At 42.0% G+C, this 16,414-nt stretch overlaps 1 protein-coding gene across 1 annotated transcript in view; it reads left to right on the top strand.

Annotated features, from left to right (window-relative positions):
• Positions 1-16,414, top strand: part of LOC137377146 (neuron navigator 2-like) — a 984,055-nt gene that overhangs the window by 1,681 nt on the left and 965,960 nt on the right. The gene's annotated exons all lie outside the window — the stretch shown is intronic.

The raw sequence follows: 16,414 nt of genomic DNA, 5'->3' as shown, positions 1-16,414 counted from the left end.
CAAACAAATCCATGCTTATCTTCTAAATCTGAAGGCTTTACAGCTAAATTTAGCACAAATATGAACCACTTTCTTTAAATCAGCCTTTATTGGTGGTTTGCCACTCTCCGTAGGATCAGCCAAGTGTGCTGAAGTAAGCTGAAAGTGCAGCCTGCACTTAACTTGAGAAGTGTTGAATTGTGCAAAGTGAAACCACACCTGCAGTATAGTATACAGTTTTGGTTTTCTTACCTAAGGAAGGATATACTTGCCTAAGAGGGAGTGCAAAGAAGGTTCACAAGACTGATTCCTGGAAGGAGATTGAGTAGACTGGGACTATGTTGCCCAGAATTGAGAAGAACCAGAGGTGGTCTAATTGAAACATATAAAATTCTTAAGGGGCTCTACAGGGTAGATGTTGGGTGAATGTTTCCCCAAAATGGGGAATCTAGAACATGGTGTCACAGTTACAGAATAAGGGGTCAGCCATTTAGGACTGATATGAGGAGAAATTTATTCATCCAAAGGTTTGAGAGTCTTTGGAATGCTCTACCCCAGAGAGCTGTGGATGCTCAGTCGTTGAGTACGGTCAAGATAGAGATTGATAGATTTTTGAAAACTAAGGGAATTAAGGGATATGGGGAGAATGTGGGGAGGTGGAATTGAGGTCAAAGATCAGCCATGACCTTATTGAATGGAGGAGCAGACTCAAAGAGCTGACTAGCCTCCTCTTTTTTTTAACGTTTTTATGAACAGTAGCACTGGTAGAGTGGGCTGTAGGTTTTTGTAAGCAGTCTCAAATGTTGCCACGTGTGAATGCTTTTGGTCTTCTGTTTAATGAAAAGACTTAGTGAAATTTCTAGTATCTAGTTGCTGCTTAGAGGTTCTGTAGTATGCAGGCAGAATGCAAAAAAAAAAGAGCTGTGAATTTGTGCACAGGCAAGTATAAAATTTGATAAGATTGTGACGGAGAATATGATATGTGAAGTTGGTGAATAATTTGGTGGAATGTTAAATCCTAGATTGCGGAAAGGCACTGTACCATAGGGTGTTGGCAACAAGTTTGTGTTGAAGATTGAGTTCTCAGTTTCGCTGGGCGGTCTTAAGTGGAAGCCATGTGCTTCCCTTGAGGGGGGAGGAGAATACATTTTGGGCATATCATCCTTGTATCTCAACAGATGCTTATGGGTGGCATAGATGGAAATGAGGAACATATTTGTGTTCCTTGCCCCTTTTGTGAAAACTGTAAGGGAACATCAGCAAACTTTGTATTGGATTGTGCTACATATTTACAAAAATCCATAAATCAGGGCATTTTGTTGGATTCAGAACTAAATACAAGTAGCTAGATAATCTGATGGAATATTGTACCATGTTGAGCAAAGGCCTTTGAGTTTAAATCCCATTCTTAATAACTTATCCCATTAGATGGAGTGTTGCCTGACAGGTGTAATGTTGCACTTGCAAAAAACAAAATCGAAAGGGACCAGTAAGTTGATTTACTTGATCAACTTTAGTAAGTTGATTGATCAAATGATATTGACAGCTATCCAGAAAGTATTTGTCTATTGGATGGAAGAAGAAATGTGACACCGATGAGGGAATATTTGGAAAAGTAGGGGATTGTGCATGAAATTGCTAAAAACGGCAAAACACTTTGATTTGACCAACTTAATGTGCATTATACTTGTTTGAAGTGATAAAAGCATGTATTTGCTGGAACTTCCATGCAAACATTGTTTGTGTTTTGTGGTCTGCTTCATCTGTTGAATAAATATTGTATTCAATTTCAATGTGCTGCGCCCTCTTTTTGTGTAGTATATGCAAAGTTAGATTTGGAAAAGGAGCTTGCACATCATGAATGGAATATATTTTTTGTGTGCTGCAGAAATGCTTAGTGAGAGGAATCTATATTGTCATGATGTGCTTAATCTGAATCAGTACTGAAAGCCAACAATGAACGGATATGCATTTTTACTTTCCAATATTTTTCTCTTGCTTTGTCTTAAGGCAGAGGCATCCATGTCTGTGCTTCTAGCAATGGTCACTGGATATCATTCTGGCAAAAGGACATTGGCTAGTATCTTAGTGCTTATAAGAATGCCTGTGGGTAGCTGTAGAGACTGTCATTTCACATGAATCACTAATGCATTCTTACATTAGTCCTTTTCCCCTTTTGTGCTGTTGCTCCTCAGGGAGAAAAAAATCTGCTTTTGTGTTTTTTTTTATATGCGCAGACACTTTTTTGAAAAAAGAAATGAATATTTATAAAGCTGCCACCAATGTATCTGCCTTTGTGAATTAAATTCTGAGTCTGGTTTCCAGAAAGCAGAAGGTCTCAACATAAATGCAATTGTATCTGCGACTCGTAATTCTGAATCCCTTAAGTTTCAAACTTCAGAGTATTCTTCTTAAGACTGTGATTTAATTCCTTGGTACTAAGTATGTCTTATGATTGGTGTGCACATGAATGCCACTCAATTGTTATGTGCAATGCCAACTATTCGTGCATGTTGATATGACTGAGGTGGGAGGAGTGCACTGTCTTTTCTAGTTCCACTCTTCTACAGGTCACAACATATAGTTTTAAAATGTTTACCCAGTTACCGATACGGTCAGTCATATACTCCACTCTTTATCCTCGAATAAAATACACCAACCAGGTTTCTTTAATAAACAACAAAATTATCAGTTTATTATAAAAACAAGACTTATCCAGTAATGAAGCAAAGCATTAACGCACAGATTGAAATATGAAAGTTCCTCTTTAAAGTCCCGCACACACAAGCTCACACACACACACTGAAAAGAATAAAGAAGTTCTCTCTGCAGAGCTCTGTTACAGAAAAAAGGACAAAAAAAAGAATAATTTGGCCAAATGCTTGCTAATTCTTGACGAGAAAAAGGAAGATATGGTCTGGCATCTGGGCACACATAGACGGGTCACTCTGATCTGTTCTGGTGCAGTTCTTTTCAGGTGGCATCGAGAATTAATCTGGCAGGTTTTTTCAAGCTTTGCAGGAGAAATGTGGCATCAAGGGTTTTGGTTATCACAATGAATACACAGGACTTTCTCAGCGACAGGAGGAAAGAGATGAGTTGAGTGTTTTTTCCTTGGCAGGCTGATCTTCAACTGTCTTCAAAACAGTTCACACCCCAACTGAACTGAACACAATATCCAAACCCCAAACAGCCAGTCAACCTCTTGACCTCCATAAACCTTGACATGTGGCTTCTCTGTAAACATCTCCCCTTAATCCAAGGTTCCTGTTGTTTATTTGTCTTAAGGCAGGTGATCTCCAGTAAAGGTTTTTAGCACTCCTTGATTATTCCAGAAATTGTTTTCACAGTGGTATCCTTCCAATGACCCCAGTGAAAAAACAAAGTCCAGCATTTTTTCAGCCTTCCAAATGAATCCATTTCCACAATTTAAATATGAGTACTTAAAAACACTTTTTAAAAAATAGAAGCAGTCTCATAACAATGTGAATTTGGTCAAAACCAGTTAAACATATGTTGAGATTTCTGAATACTGTATGACAGATATAACATGTATTGTGGATAAATAATGTACTGAGCAATGTTTGGATGTGATTTCTAAACTGAACTTGGTTCTTCTTTAAAAGCATGTGTTGTCTTTGCATGGCTCAGTGGTAGTCCATCTGCCTTTGAGTTGGAAGGTTGTTGGTTCAAGTATGGGGCGGCGCAGTGGTTAGCACCACAGCTCCAGCGACCTGGGTTTGGTTCTGGGTACTGCCTATGCGGAGTTTGCAAGTTCTCCCTGTGATTGCGTGTGTTTCCGCCGGGTGCTCCGGTTTCCTCCCACAGCCAAAGACTTGCAGGTTGATAGGTAAATTGGCCATTGTAAATTGCCCCTAGTGTAGGTAGGTGGTAGAAGAATTGAGGGAAGGTGGGGATATGGTAGGGCATATGGGATTAATGTAGGATTAGTATAAATGGGTGGTCGATGGTCGGCACAGACACGGTGGGCTGAAGGACCTGTTTCAGTGCTGTATCTCTCTATGACTCTAAGATTTATTTTAGCTGGAAAATAACATTGTGTTCATTTTAAATTCTAGACAGTGACTGAAATGTTTGTCTAAAATGATTAAAGAGAGAATATGCATTTATATAGCATCTCTCAAAATCAAAGGATGCCCCAAAATGATTTACAACCAATTAAATACTTACTTTGACGTTTAGTCACAGTTGTAATGTTGGAAACATAAAAGCCAATTTGCGCAAAGTAAGGCTGCACAAGCAGATTTGTTGCAATAACCAGATAATCTATTTTTTTTAAAAATCAAGATGTTTATTGGGGGATAAATATTGGCCAGGACACTGGGGAGAATTCCCCTGCTCTTCTTTTGCATCCACTTGAGAGTGAAGATGGGGCACTGAACATCCCACCTGAAAGACAACACATCCAACAGTGCAGCACCCCCTCGTCACTGCACTGGAGTATCAGCCCAGATTCTGTACTGAAGTCGTTGGTGTGCGACTTGAACCAACAACCTTCCAACTCAAAGGCAGATGGACTATCACTGAGCCATGGATGACACATCAGTGGATAATAAGTAAACAGGTGATAAAATATCATTATATCTACACATGAGCGAGTTGTAATGCATAATAAAATAAAATGATTATGGCTGGACATGAACAGCTACATTGCAAAGTTGAGGTCGCTTGACTCATTAGCAAACCATTGGAATGCCTCTTGTGAAATTGACTTTTCTTTTCCAAAAAATACTTTATTCATAACATTTCTACAAATACATTACTTAACAGTTCAAATTTGACATTGCAGAAAGTGCAATGCAGATCAGTTTCTTTCAATACAGTACATGAGGTGCCTCACTACATTTGCCATTACAGGTTATATTTACAATGTACATTTGCATTACATGTCAAACATTCTCGGGTGCATACAGCCCAAGGTGTTTTATACTGGTCCAGCCCCTCGGTACACCACAGCGGGAGGGCCTTACACAGTGCCTTTCCCCATTGAGCCTTTGCAGCGGTTGCCCCAAGCTTCAGTGCATCCTTCAGCATGTAGTCCTGGCCCTTGGAATGTACCAGTCTGCAACATGTGGTCGTGGACAGCTCTTTGCAGTGGAAGACCAGCACATTTCAGGGAGACCAAATTGTGTCTTTCACTGAGTTGATGGTCTTCCAAAAACAGTTGATGTTTATCTCTGTGCATCCCTGGGAACAGCCCATAGAGCACTGTGTTACGGTGCTGATCGGATGAATCTTGACAAAAATCACTACATCTCTTTCTAGACCTGCTTTGTGAAGGCACATTCCAGAAGGAGGTGGATGACAGTCTGATGATGTGATGGGCATTACAGAAATAAAATGTATGTTTCTGACATTTTCATATTGGGTCATCTATAACACAAAATAGTTGCTGTTAACTACCATGAAAATATTTAACAACTCAAAAGCTTGATGGCTTCTCTTACCTAAAATGTGAGTTTGTTTTAAATTGGTTGCACAGGCTATTAATAAATGCTCTCTGAAATATTAAATCTATAATGATTAGTATTGTTAAATGATGTGAGCGAAATCAATCTATGAATCTCAGTAGCCAGAGGGCTTCCCACTAACCAATTGGTTTCCTAATCTTCCATTCTTCCTGATTCATGCTTGTCAATCAACTATATGGATTAATGGGTGTGAATATTTCTTTGTAATAGATGTTTTAATATTCAATGTTGTGGGAAGTCGATAGACTTTATTTTCGAATTCTTCTAAAAATGTAACTGCTGAACTATTTTATAGCTTGCATCTATCTATATGTGTTTTACAGCGTTAATCACATTTACAACAGATTACTTTGGATACTTGTTGCACATTAACAAGAAAAACTTTGATGGAATGAAATATTCAAAAGGCTTAATCCTATATTGTCTACAGGTGCTAAACTTTTAAAAAGGAGAAACTAATTTTCTTGATGGAAAAAGGAAGAGCCCTCACGTAGAAAATTCCTTGTTTGAAGAGTGAGGCCCCTTTCTAGTGTATTATCTTTCCATTTCTATTACATTAAAATTGATGGAAATTTACAATAGGGAAACCTTAAACCAAATACTTACAGATAAGCAGAGTAATATTGTGAGTCTCTTGATTTAATAAAAGGCTTATCTGTTTAAGCTCATTGCTGTAGGCTTAGTTAATAGTTCTGTTTAATGTACTGGAGATGGATCGAATCAGGACTGGATTATGCTTTGTCATAGATAAATGGGAAGAAATTGTTTCCAAAAAATTGTTGGCCAGCAATTACATGGATTTCTCTGTAGATTTCTTAACCAGTTATCTGTTAATTAAATATTTTGACTTAAGAATCATAGTTGCTACCATATCATTTTTTCCCCCAATTGTCCAATATGCAGTCATGCATTTTAAATTTGAAAGTAAGTTTTCCCCCCCCCCCCCTTTGGTTCCCATACTAATTGCAGAGCATAAAGCAAGCATATAGGTATCCAATCTCCGAATGAATAATCAGAAGGTGCACAGTAACAGTTTGGAGAAAACTCCTACTCCAGTTTACTTGTGCATTTTTCTTTGTATCTCCGCATAAAGGAGTGTTAGATCTCGACTCAACATCTCCTCATAGAAATGTAACTCAGGCCAGGAACTCGGGCATCGGGGAAATGTAACTACACAACATTGCATATTAGTGTCCAGTATGCATCTTTAATGTATGTTAAAATGGCAGTGCGTCTGGTTGCAATCCTACTACAACCTTAACTGATAAAAGTTTTTAGGGCAGATTAGATGGTTTTTTGGGTGCCAAGTCTATTATTTATTAGTTTTCAAATTGCTGAAATAGCTAAAACTCCTTATGGTGAGAATGCCAAATAATTTGCTTGGTTCTTTAAGAGTTAACTCTGTATGACTAAAGGTGAATGTGCATGAGCCAATTCTGATGTGTTGTGTTTTGTTTTGTGTGCAACATAAAAGCAATTCTTTCATTGAACTGGGGAAGTTTAGAATAGTTCAGTAAAAGATTTTTAAATAGTCATTTGGCAGTACAGAACTTGAGTATTGTTGAAAATAGAGACATGTTGTCAAAGCTTTTCATCTTGCACTAATCAGGACAATCCGCAAGAATACAATGTAAGGGAAAACAACAACATTTATACTGTACGAGAAGAGAGAGCTGATTGGCAAGTGAACTCTGGTTGCCATGGAGAATGCACCAGTTTACGGTGACTGAGTTAACTGCCAAGTTTTGTTTCAAATTTAAACTAGGCAGCTTGACGTTGATTGGTCGGGCATTGCCCTGAAGAATGAGCTAGCGAATGGCTGTCACTTATTTTGTTTAGCTGAAACAGGCACAATATTTGTACATGTTCTTTCTGTCTGCAAAGAACAGGGCCCTGTGTTTTGATATAAGTAACTTCCAGTACGCGCAAATGTGCCACACTGTGAGCCCTACTGACAAGCTTAAATTGGTTGTCAGTGTAATTCTTAGTACACTGAGGATTATTTAGCAAATGTTGTCCAATCGCAGAATCACATCTAATGTTGGACACTGTGTTTTGAGTTTTGCTAGCATGGGCTGATTGGGTATGGCCTGTACCTTGCCCGTTGTGAACAGTGGAAGGGACATGTTGTTTGATTTGATCTTCCAGTCTTTGGGATGTACGGTCTATTTACTTAGCATCACACTGGCATTGAAATTCATCTATCACATTACTCATTTGTGTGATACGCAGGATGTCTTTTTGGCTTGACAGCGGCATCCTGTTTGTGGCGAACACTAAAGGCCTGCTCGGGTCTGCAAATGAGACCCAACCTGAGCCCGACAGAACCCCATCTGACGCCGAGCCCGACCCGGCCCGAGTTCTTCCATTTTTTTCCCATGCCCGACTCGACCCGACCACCAGTTAACCTACCTTCCGTTGTTCACTTTATTCCTTACCTGGACAAGCTTAAACTAACTGTAGCAAAACCACCTTTAAAGTCCAAAAAGTAAATTAACATTAAAGTCACTTACCTGAGGTGGTGATAGAGTATGTCCAACCCGGCCCGACCCAACCTGAGCCCAAATGCCGGACCCGGAAGTGCGATCCGACCCGAACCCGACACATGTCATCAGGTCCCGTTGGGGTCGAGTCGGGTAGCAGGCCTTTAGCGAACACCACATGTGTTGCTATTGCATAGTGGCTAGCTTCACCTGTTGCTCAAATTTTTGGGATACATTACCCTTCCAGGGTAATTAGATTTGCCCTATTTCAGCATCAAGCTTGCATGGTGAGCAAATGGCTTGGGCTCTATTTACGAGGTTGCCAATAAGGCCAATCTTATAGTGTGTGGAACTGTAAGAATCCCAATACGTGTATTGACCAGCGAAGGTAGGTTTGCGGTACACCGTGGTAGAGAAACCCTTAACAGATTTCTCAACTAGTACGTCAAGGAAAGGGAGCTCATTTGACTGCTCCATTTCAAAGGTGAATTTGAGTGGAGGATGGAGCCCATTAAGCCGTGCAAGGAAATTATTGCATGCAGCTGCAGATTCAAATACAGCAAACGTATCATCTACATGTTGGAAATATGCAAGAGGTAGGGGGTTAGGTGTCATTCCCTCAAAGACACGTTTCTCTTGGAACCCAACAAAGATGTTTGCGAGAGCTGGGCCTAGAGGGGAGCCCATGGAAACATCATCTATTTGGGCATACATGGTGTCATTAAAACCGAACTCAACTGCCCGAGTTGCCAAGTTCAATGAATACTGATTTACGCAATGGTGGCGGGTCTAGATCGCCATGAGATAATGCTGCAACGCAAATATCTATGACTTCCTTAAGTGGTACATTAGTGAATAGGCTAGCAATGTGGCCATGGGATCCCCTCTAGGCCGGCCCAGCTCTTACAGACATCTTTGTTGGGTTCCATGAGAAACGTGTCTTTGATGGAATGACATCTAACCTCCTACCTCTTGCATATTTCTGATATGTAGATGATACGTTTGCTATATTTGAATCCGCAGTTGCATGCAATAATTTCCTTGCACGGCTTAATGGGCTCCATCCTCCACTCAAATTCACCTTTGAAATGGAGCAGTCAAATGAGCTCCCTTTCCTTGACGTACGAGTTGAGAAATCTGTTAAGGGGTTCTCTACAATGGTCGACTGCAAACCTACCTTTACTGGTCAATATACGCGTTGGGATTCTTACAGTTCCACACATTATAAGATTGACCTTATTGGCAACCTCGTAAATAGAGCCCGAGCCATTTGCTTACCATGCAAGCTTGATGCTGAAATAGGGCAAATCAAAGACATCCTGCCTGACAATGGCTAACCTGATCAGATCATTTCTCGCTGTATATGACGCAAACTTATGAACGGGCCTAAGGCTGTCATTTTCGGCCCTGAAAAGTGCCCAGTCTACCTCAAATTACCCTGGAAGGGTAATGTATCCCAAAAATTTGAGCAACAGTTGAAGCTAGCTGTTTCATGCTGCTACTATGCAGTAGCAACACATGTGGTGTTCGCCACTAACAGGACGTTGTCGTCAAGCCAAAAAGACATCCTGCATCTCACACAAATGAGTAATGTGATATATGAATTTCAATGCCAATGTGATGCTAGGTATATAAGCTGTACATGCCAAAGACTGGTGGATGTTATCAAACAACATGTCCCTTCCACTGTTTGCAACAGGCAAGCTACAGGCCGTACCTAACCAGCCCGTGCTTGCAAAACTCAAAACACAGTGTCCAACATTAGATGTGATTCAGTGATTGGACAGCATTTGCTAAATAATCCTCAATGTGCTTCCAATTACGCTGACGACCAATTTAAGATTGTCAGTAGGGCTCACAGTGTTGCACATTTGCGCGTACTGGAAGCTACTTATATTAATACACAGTTCTTTGCAGACAGAAAGAACATGTACAAACATTGCACCTGTTTCAGCTTAACAAAATAAGTGACAGCTATTCGCTAGCTCATTCCTCAAGGCAATGCCTTGACCAATCAGAGTCAAGTTGGCAAGTTTAAATTTCAAACAAAACTTGGCAGTTAACTCAGTCACTGTAAACTGGTGCATTCTCCATGGCAACTCTGCTATCAATCAGCACTCTCTTCTCAAACAGTATAATGTTGTTGTTTTCCTCTTACATTGGTATTCTTGCGGATTGTCCTGACAAGTGCAAGACGAAAAGCTTGGAGAACATGTCTCTATTTTCAGCAATACAAAAGATTTTTACTTCAATTTCTCATGCAAAGCAAAATATACCTCTCATATTTGAGTTTAATTTGCTCTTAAGGTTAACTTTTCCAGTAAATGTGGGCTGACGATGCTTGGTATCTTGAGTACTGATTTTGCCCATTTTGCAGTGTGCAATACAAGTGTGCAATAATTGAAGATAGCGAGTCAAAAGGATGGGAAAATTACGTGTTGCTGAAGTTATTTTTTGACAGCATTTTAATTCCCAGATTTAATTTATTTCAAACTACAATTTTCTTAATGTAACCTTAGTGTTGAGCCATTTGCACCAATTTGTCATTGCTCTCAGTTTGATTTGGATTCTTTTTTTGAGTTGTCAAGATTTGGATTGGCTGTATATGTGATAAGTTACGAAACACTCTGCAGTATGGAAATTTTCAGTAAAACGATAACAATGTTGCAGTTCTCGTGATTAGATTAGTATACTGATGTAAATCCGAATTATGTTGCTGTGTGGCTTAAAATGCAATATTTTTACACAATGTATCTTGTAAACTGCTGAATGTAAAATTAAGTATTTAGTTCTGTTTTCACACATTTGTGTAACGCAGAATCTCATTCCCCAGCGATCACCTTTTGAATCTCAAATCTATGATTCTTCACATCAATCTTTCGTATTTTTTTTTAAATAAGCAACTTGTGGCCTTAAATCATAAAGCCTGTTGGTTCATGGCTGTAAACTATCCTGCCTCAGCAGGTGGCAAGTTGCCAAGAGGAAGAGAAAAGGAATCCTTGCTAGCTATACAGGGGTTGCTGATTGTTGTGTTTTGCCATTGATGACAGGTGGTTGGCCCTGACTACTGTTTTACTGGCCATTTTGCTTATTCTTTTCCCACCCTCACCACCCCAGCTTCCCAACCCTTTGTGCCTGTCCTGATGGTCGGTTGCGATTACCATCTGGATATCTGTATATATGAGGGAACTGACCATGTGCTATCTGTCAAATCTCTGTATACACCATAACAGGTTTTTATGCCCGGTGCGGTTGGTGCATGTGTTACAATACAGTTATTTAAAAGCATAGAAACAGCTCTCAGTGGATTACCAAGTCCACTTCTTCATTTGTTTTCAAAATTAAAACGAGGATGAAAAAATTGGAGGGCTTGATCTTTTTACACTTCTTTAGAAATATTTCTTTCATTTGAAATGTTATTTCTACCTCCTTTTTTCCTCTCTAGTTTTCTCCCCTTCCCAGCTGCTCTTTTGAAAACTTTAACTGAGCTGTTGGTTCCACAAGTGCTAGTTCTCACTGACAGTGTTTGGATTTATACACTGCCTTTAATATTCAAAAGTGAAATGCAGTGATTTTTATTTTGTAGACAAATGGTCAATCTGCTTTGGTGGTGTTTGAGGGATAAATGTTGGCCAGGACAGTTTGCTGTTTGTTGAAAAAGTACCATGGGATCTTTGATAACCATGGCACACTAAGTGGGGCTTTGACTTAAAATCTCATCCAGAAGACAGCACCTCTGACAGTGCAGCATTCCTTCAGTTCCTGACTGAAATACCAGCCTAGGTTAAGAGTTCAAGTCCTGAGAAGTGCAGTTTGAACCCAAAACCTTCTGACTCTGAAGTGAGCACGCTGCCACTGAGGTCAAGCTGATATTGCCCAAGTAGACATTCATGTGTGAGCCTGGACAATGAGCAATTTGACCACAAGCTCCCTCCTTACCTTAAAGGCCTGCTACCCAACCCAAACCCGACAGGATCTGACGACATGTGTCGGGTTCAGGTTGGGTCGCTCTTCCGGGTCCGGCTTTCGGGCTCGGCTTGGGTCGGACACGCACAAATGCTCTGCTGGGAGGAAAAGGGAAGTTGAGTAAGTAAGCGCTAAAATTTGAAAAGCCTGCCTGAGCTGGGAGTCCGGGATGTCAAGGAGAGAAATGTGCATCCGGATTGCACAGACTCTGAGTCTGCGCAGTGAGCGAGTGAGTGTCTCTATGATGTCATCGCACTCATGCTGCAGTTTCCTTCCATTCCATCCATCCAAAAGTGGTGAGTACAGTGAGTGCACTATGGATGTAAAATGAATGCTGTCAACTGGAGAAAGTGAACATTCTGGTGGTCGGGTCAGGTTGGGCGTGGGAAAAAATGGAAGGACTCTGGCTGGGTCGGGCTCGGGTCTAATGTGGTTCTGTTGGGTTCGGGTCAGGTTTTTTTTCCAGACCCGAGCAGGCCTTTACCTTACCTCACACCAATGCCAGGACATGAAGGGGAATGAAAGTTAGAACTTGCACTTGTATAGTGCCTTTCACGACCTTGGGATACTCCAAGGCCAATGAAGTAGCTTTTGAAGTGCAGTCACAGTTGGAAATGCAACGGCCCGTTTACACACAGCAAGCTCCCGCAAACAGCAATGTGATAATGACCAGATAATTCACTTTAGTGACTCTTCCAGCAGCAGTTGACTTGCAATGGTCATGAGGGGTCCCTCGGCTCGACCAAGGCATCGTACTGGGAATGCTCAGGCCCATTTTAGCACCTTTGCTGCTGCCTCTGAGATTTGCTAACTCAACACAGATTAAAGGTGGAGCATAAGGCTTTCCTGGTCTATATAGCATGTGCACATACTGCCTCAATGAGCTGAGCTGGTAGACAACCAGTCTTTACTTTTATTTGCAGGTCACAAAATGTGTGTTTGTTTTATATTCATTTGTGAGATTGAGTGTTGCGGGCAAGGCCAGCATTTATTGCACAGGCCTAATTTCCTTTGAAAAGGTGGTGGTCAGCTGCCATCTTAAACACTGCAGTCCTTGGGGTGTAGGTACATCCACAGTGCTGTTAGGGAATGAGTTCCAGGAATTTGACCAAGCGACAGTGAAGGAGCGGCGATATAGTGGCAACTCAGTATGGCATGTGACTTGGGGATTTTGCAGGTGGTGCTGTTCCCATGCGTCTGCTGCCCTCATCCTTCTAGGTGGTAGAGGTTGCTGGTTTGGAAGGTGCTGTTGAAGGAGCCTCAGCAAGTTGCTGCAGTGCATCGGGCTGCTTTGTCCTGGATGGTGTCATGCTTCTTGAGTTTTGTTAGAGCTGCACTCATTCAGACAAGTGGAAAGCATTCCATCGCACTCCTGACTTGTGCTTTGTAGATGGTGGGCAAGCACTGGCGAGACAGGAGGCGAGTTACTCACTGCAGAATTCCCAGCCTCAGACCTGCTCTTGTAGCCATAATATTTATATGGCTGATCCAGTTAAGTTTCTGGTCAATGGTAACTCCCAGGATGTTGATGGTGGGCGATTCAGCAGTGGTAATGCTGTTGAATATCAAGGGGAGATGGTTAGTTTCTCTCTTATTGGAGATGGTCATTGCCCGGCACATGTGTGGTGCAGATGTTACTTGCCACTTAATAACCCATGCCTGAATATTGTCAAGGTCTTGCATGTGGGCACAGACTACTTCAGTATCTGAGAAATTAGGGATGGGACTGATAACTGTGCAATGGTCAGTGAACATTCCCACTTCTGACCTTATATTGGAGGGAAGGTCATTGATGAAGTAGCTGAAGATGTTTGGGTCTAGGACAGTACCCTGAGGAATTCCTCTCCTGGAGCTGAGATGATTGGCCTCCACTAACCACAACATCTTCTTTTGTGCTAGGTATGACTCCAGCCAGAGGAGAGTTCCCGCCCCCCCACCCCGATTCCCAATGACTTCAATTTTGCTACAGCTCCTTGATGCCACGCTTGGTCAAGTGCTGCAATGATATCAAGGGCAGTTACCTCATGAATTCAACCCTTTTGTCCATTTTTGGACCAAGGCTGTAATGAAGTCTGAAACCAAGTGGCCCTGGCAGAATCCAAACTCAGCATCGGTGAGCACGATGTTGCTGAGTAAGTGCCACTTGATAGCACTGTCAATGCTTTGCTGATGATTGAGAGTAGACTGCTGAGGCGGTAATTGGCTGGATTGGATTTGTGGACAGTACTTACCTGGGCAATTTTACACATTTGTTGGGTAGATGCCAGTGTTGTAGCTGTACTGGAACAGCTTGGCTAGGGATACGGTTAGTCCTGGAGCACAAGTCTTCAGCACTACCGTTCTGATGTTGTCAGGGCCCATAGTCTTTGCTGTATCCAGTGCCATCAGTCAATTCTTGATATCGTGTGGAGTGAATTGAATTGACTGAAGACTGGCATGTGTGATGCTGGCATCCTCCGGAGGAGGCAAAGATGGATCATCTGCTCGCCACTTCTGCCCGAAGATGGTTGCAAATGCTACAGTCTTGTCTTTTGCACTGATGTGTTGGGTTCTCCCATCATTGACGATGGGGATGTTCATTGAGGCTTCTCCTCCCATTAATTGTTTAATTGTCCACCATCATTCACTGTTAGATTGTGGAATTGCTTAGCTCTGTGTGGCTTGCCACTTTCATTGTTTAGCATGCATGTAGTCCTGTGTTGTATCTTCACAGGGTTGGTGCCTCATTTTTAGGTCTGTCTGCCACTGCTCCTGGCATGCTCTCCTGCACTCCTCATTGAACCAGGGTTGATCCTCGGGCTTGATGTAATGGTAAAGTGAGGGATATGGCAGGCTATAAGGTTACAGATTGTGGTTGAATACAATTCTGCTGCTGCTGATAGCCCAAAGCACCTCATGGGTACCCAGTTTAGAGCGGCTAGATCTTTTCTGAATCTATCCCATTTTGCCCAGTGGTAGTCCCACACAACATGATGGAGCGTGTCCTTAGTGTGAAGGCGGGACTTCGTCTCCACAAGGGCTGTGCGTGCAGTGGTCACTTCTACCATTACAGCCATGGACAGATGCATCTGCAACAGGTAGATTGGCGAGGATGAGGTCAAGTAGGTTTTTCCCTCATGTTGGGTTTTTCACCAGATGCCTCAGGCCCAGTCTGGCAGCTATGTCCTTCCGAGCTCGGCGGCTCAGTAAGTAGTGGTGCAACTGAGCCACTCTTGGTGATGGACGCTAAAGTCCCCCACCCAGAGTACATTCTGTACCCTTGCTACCCTCAGTGCTTCTTCCAAGTGGTGTTCAACATTGAGGAGCACAGATTCATCAGCTGAGGGAGGGTGGTAGGTGGTAACCTGCAGGAGGTTTCCTTGCCCATGTTTGACCTGATGCCATGAGATTTCATGGGGTTCGGAGTCAATGTTGAGGACTCCAGGCCACTCCCTCCCGAATGTGTACCACTATGCCACCATCTCTGGTGGGTATGTCCTGCACCACCGACAGGGATAGGTACTGCAGGAGTCTGGGACATTGACTGCAAGGCATGATTCACTGAGTATAACTGTCAAGCTGTTCCTTGACTAGTCTGTGGGGCAGCTTTCCCAATTTTGGTATAAGTGAGGAGGACTGTGCAGGGTTGACTGGGCAGGGTATGCCTTTGTCGTTTCCAATGCCTAGTGTTATGACCAGGTGAGAAAGGTGTGTCGGGCTGCCTGTCAGTCTTCACCTGGTCTTACCATAACAGGATTTAATTTTAAACACAGTGTTTTTAGCTCCCCCTTGGTGAATCCCTGTTCACCCCTTTCCAATTATAAGGCAGAGAAACCAGCACAAACAGGTTTTCTTAGGTTTAAAAAAAAGTTGAAATTTATAAAACTTGAACTTAAACTCTAATTTGGTTGACGCCTAAGGATATACAACGCGCCCACTTGAGCATGCATACGCGATACACACATGCAAATAGAGACAGAAAAGAGCAGAAGAAAAATAAAGTGGAAAACTTTGAGGCAATATCTGAACAGATTTTGTTACGGTTCTTCGAGCTCACTGTAGAGTCCTTGATTGTAGGTAGATCTTGCTTTTCATTGGGGCCCAGTATTCTTCTTAACAACTTGTTTGCTGTAGGAGACTTTTCTCTCTTGGGGTTCATGTGTCTTCAGTGGATTCAGAGGCTTGTGAGAAAGAGATGGGAGCAGAGAGAAGAGATCTCAGTCCAGGAGCAAACAGTCTTTCTGAGTTCAAACTCTCTGTGGCTAGTTCAAAAGACCCTGGAACAGCCAGTTAGTCATTTGACCAGCCGGTCTAACCAGTCCTGGATTGTATCACCTTAGCAGTCTCTGGAATGCGCCTCTTACACACAATACCTGGTGATCAAGGTCCATTGTGGGTTAAATGTGTAAGGGAATGGTCCTTTGACCTTCCAAGCACTATCTGTTAATATGCAAATGTCTTTTCCAGCCACGGGCTGATCTGTTTAACAAGTCATTTCCTCACTCCAGCAACAAT

The sequence above is a fragment of the Heterodontus francisci genome, chromosome 14 (genome assembly GCF_036365525.1).
Source record: "Heterodontus francisci isolate sHetFra1 chromosome 14, sHetFra1.hap1, whole genome shotgun sequence".
NCBI lineage: Eukaryota > Metazoa > Chordata > Chondrichthyes > Heterodontiformes > Heterodontidae > Heterodontus > Heterodontus francisci.
This window is presented reverse-complemented; position numbering and strand designations above follow the sequence as displayed.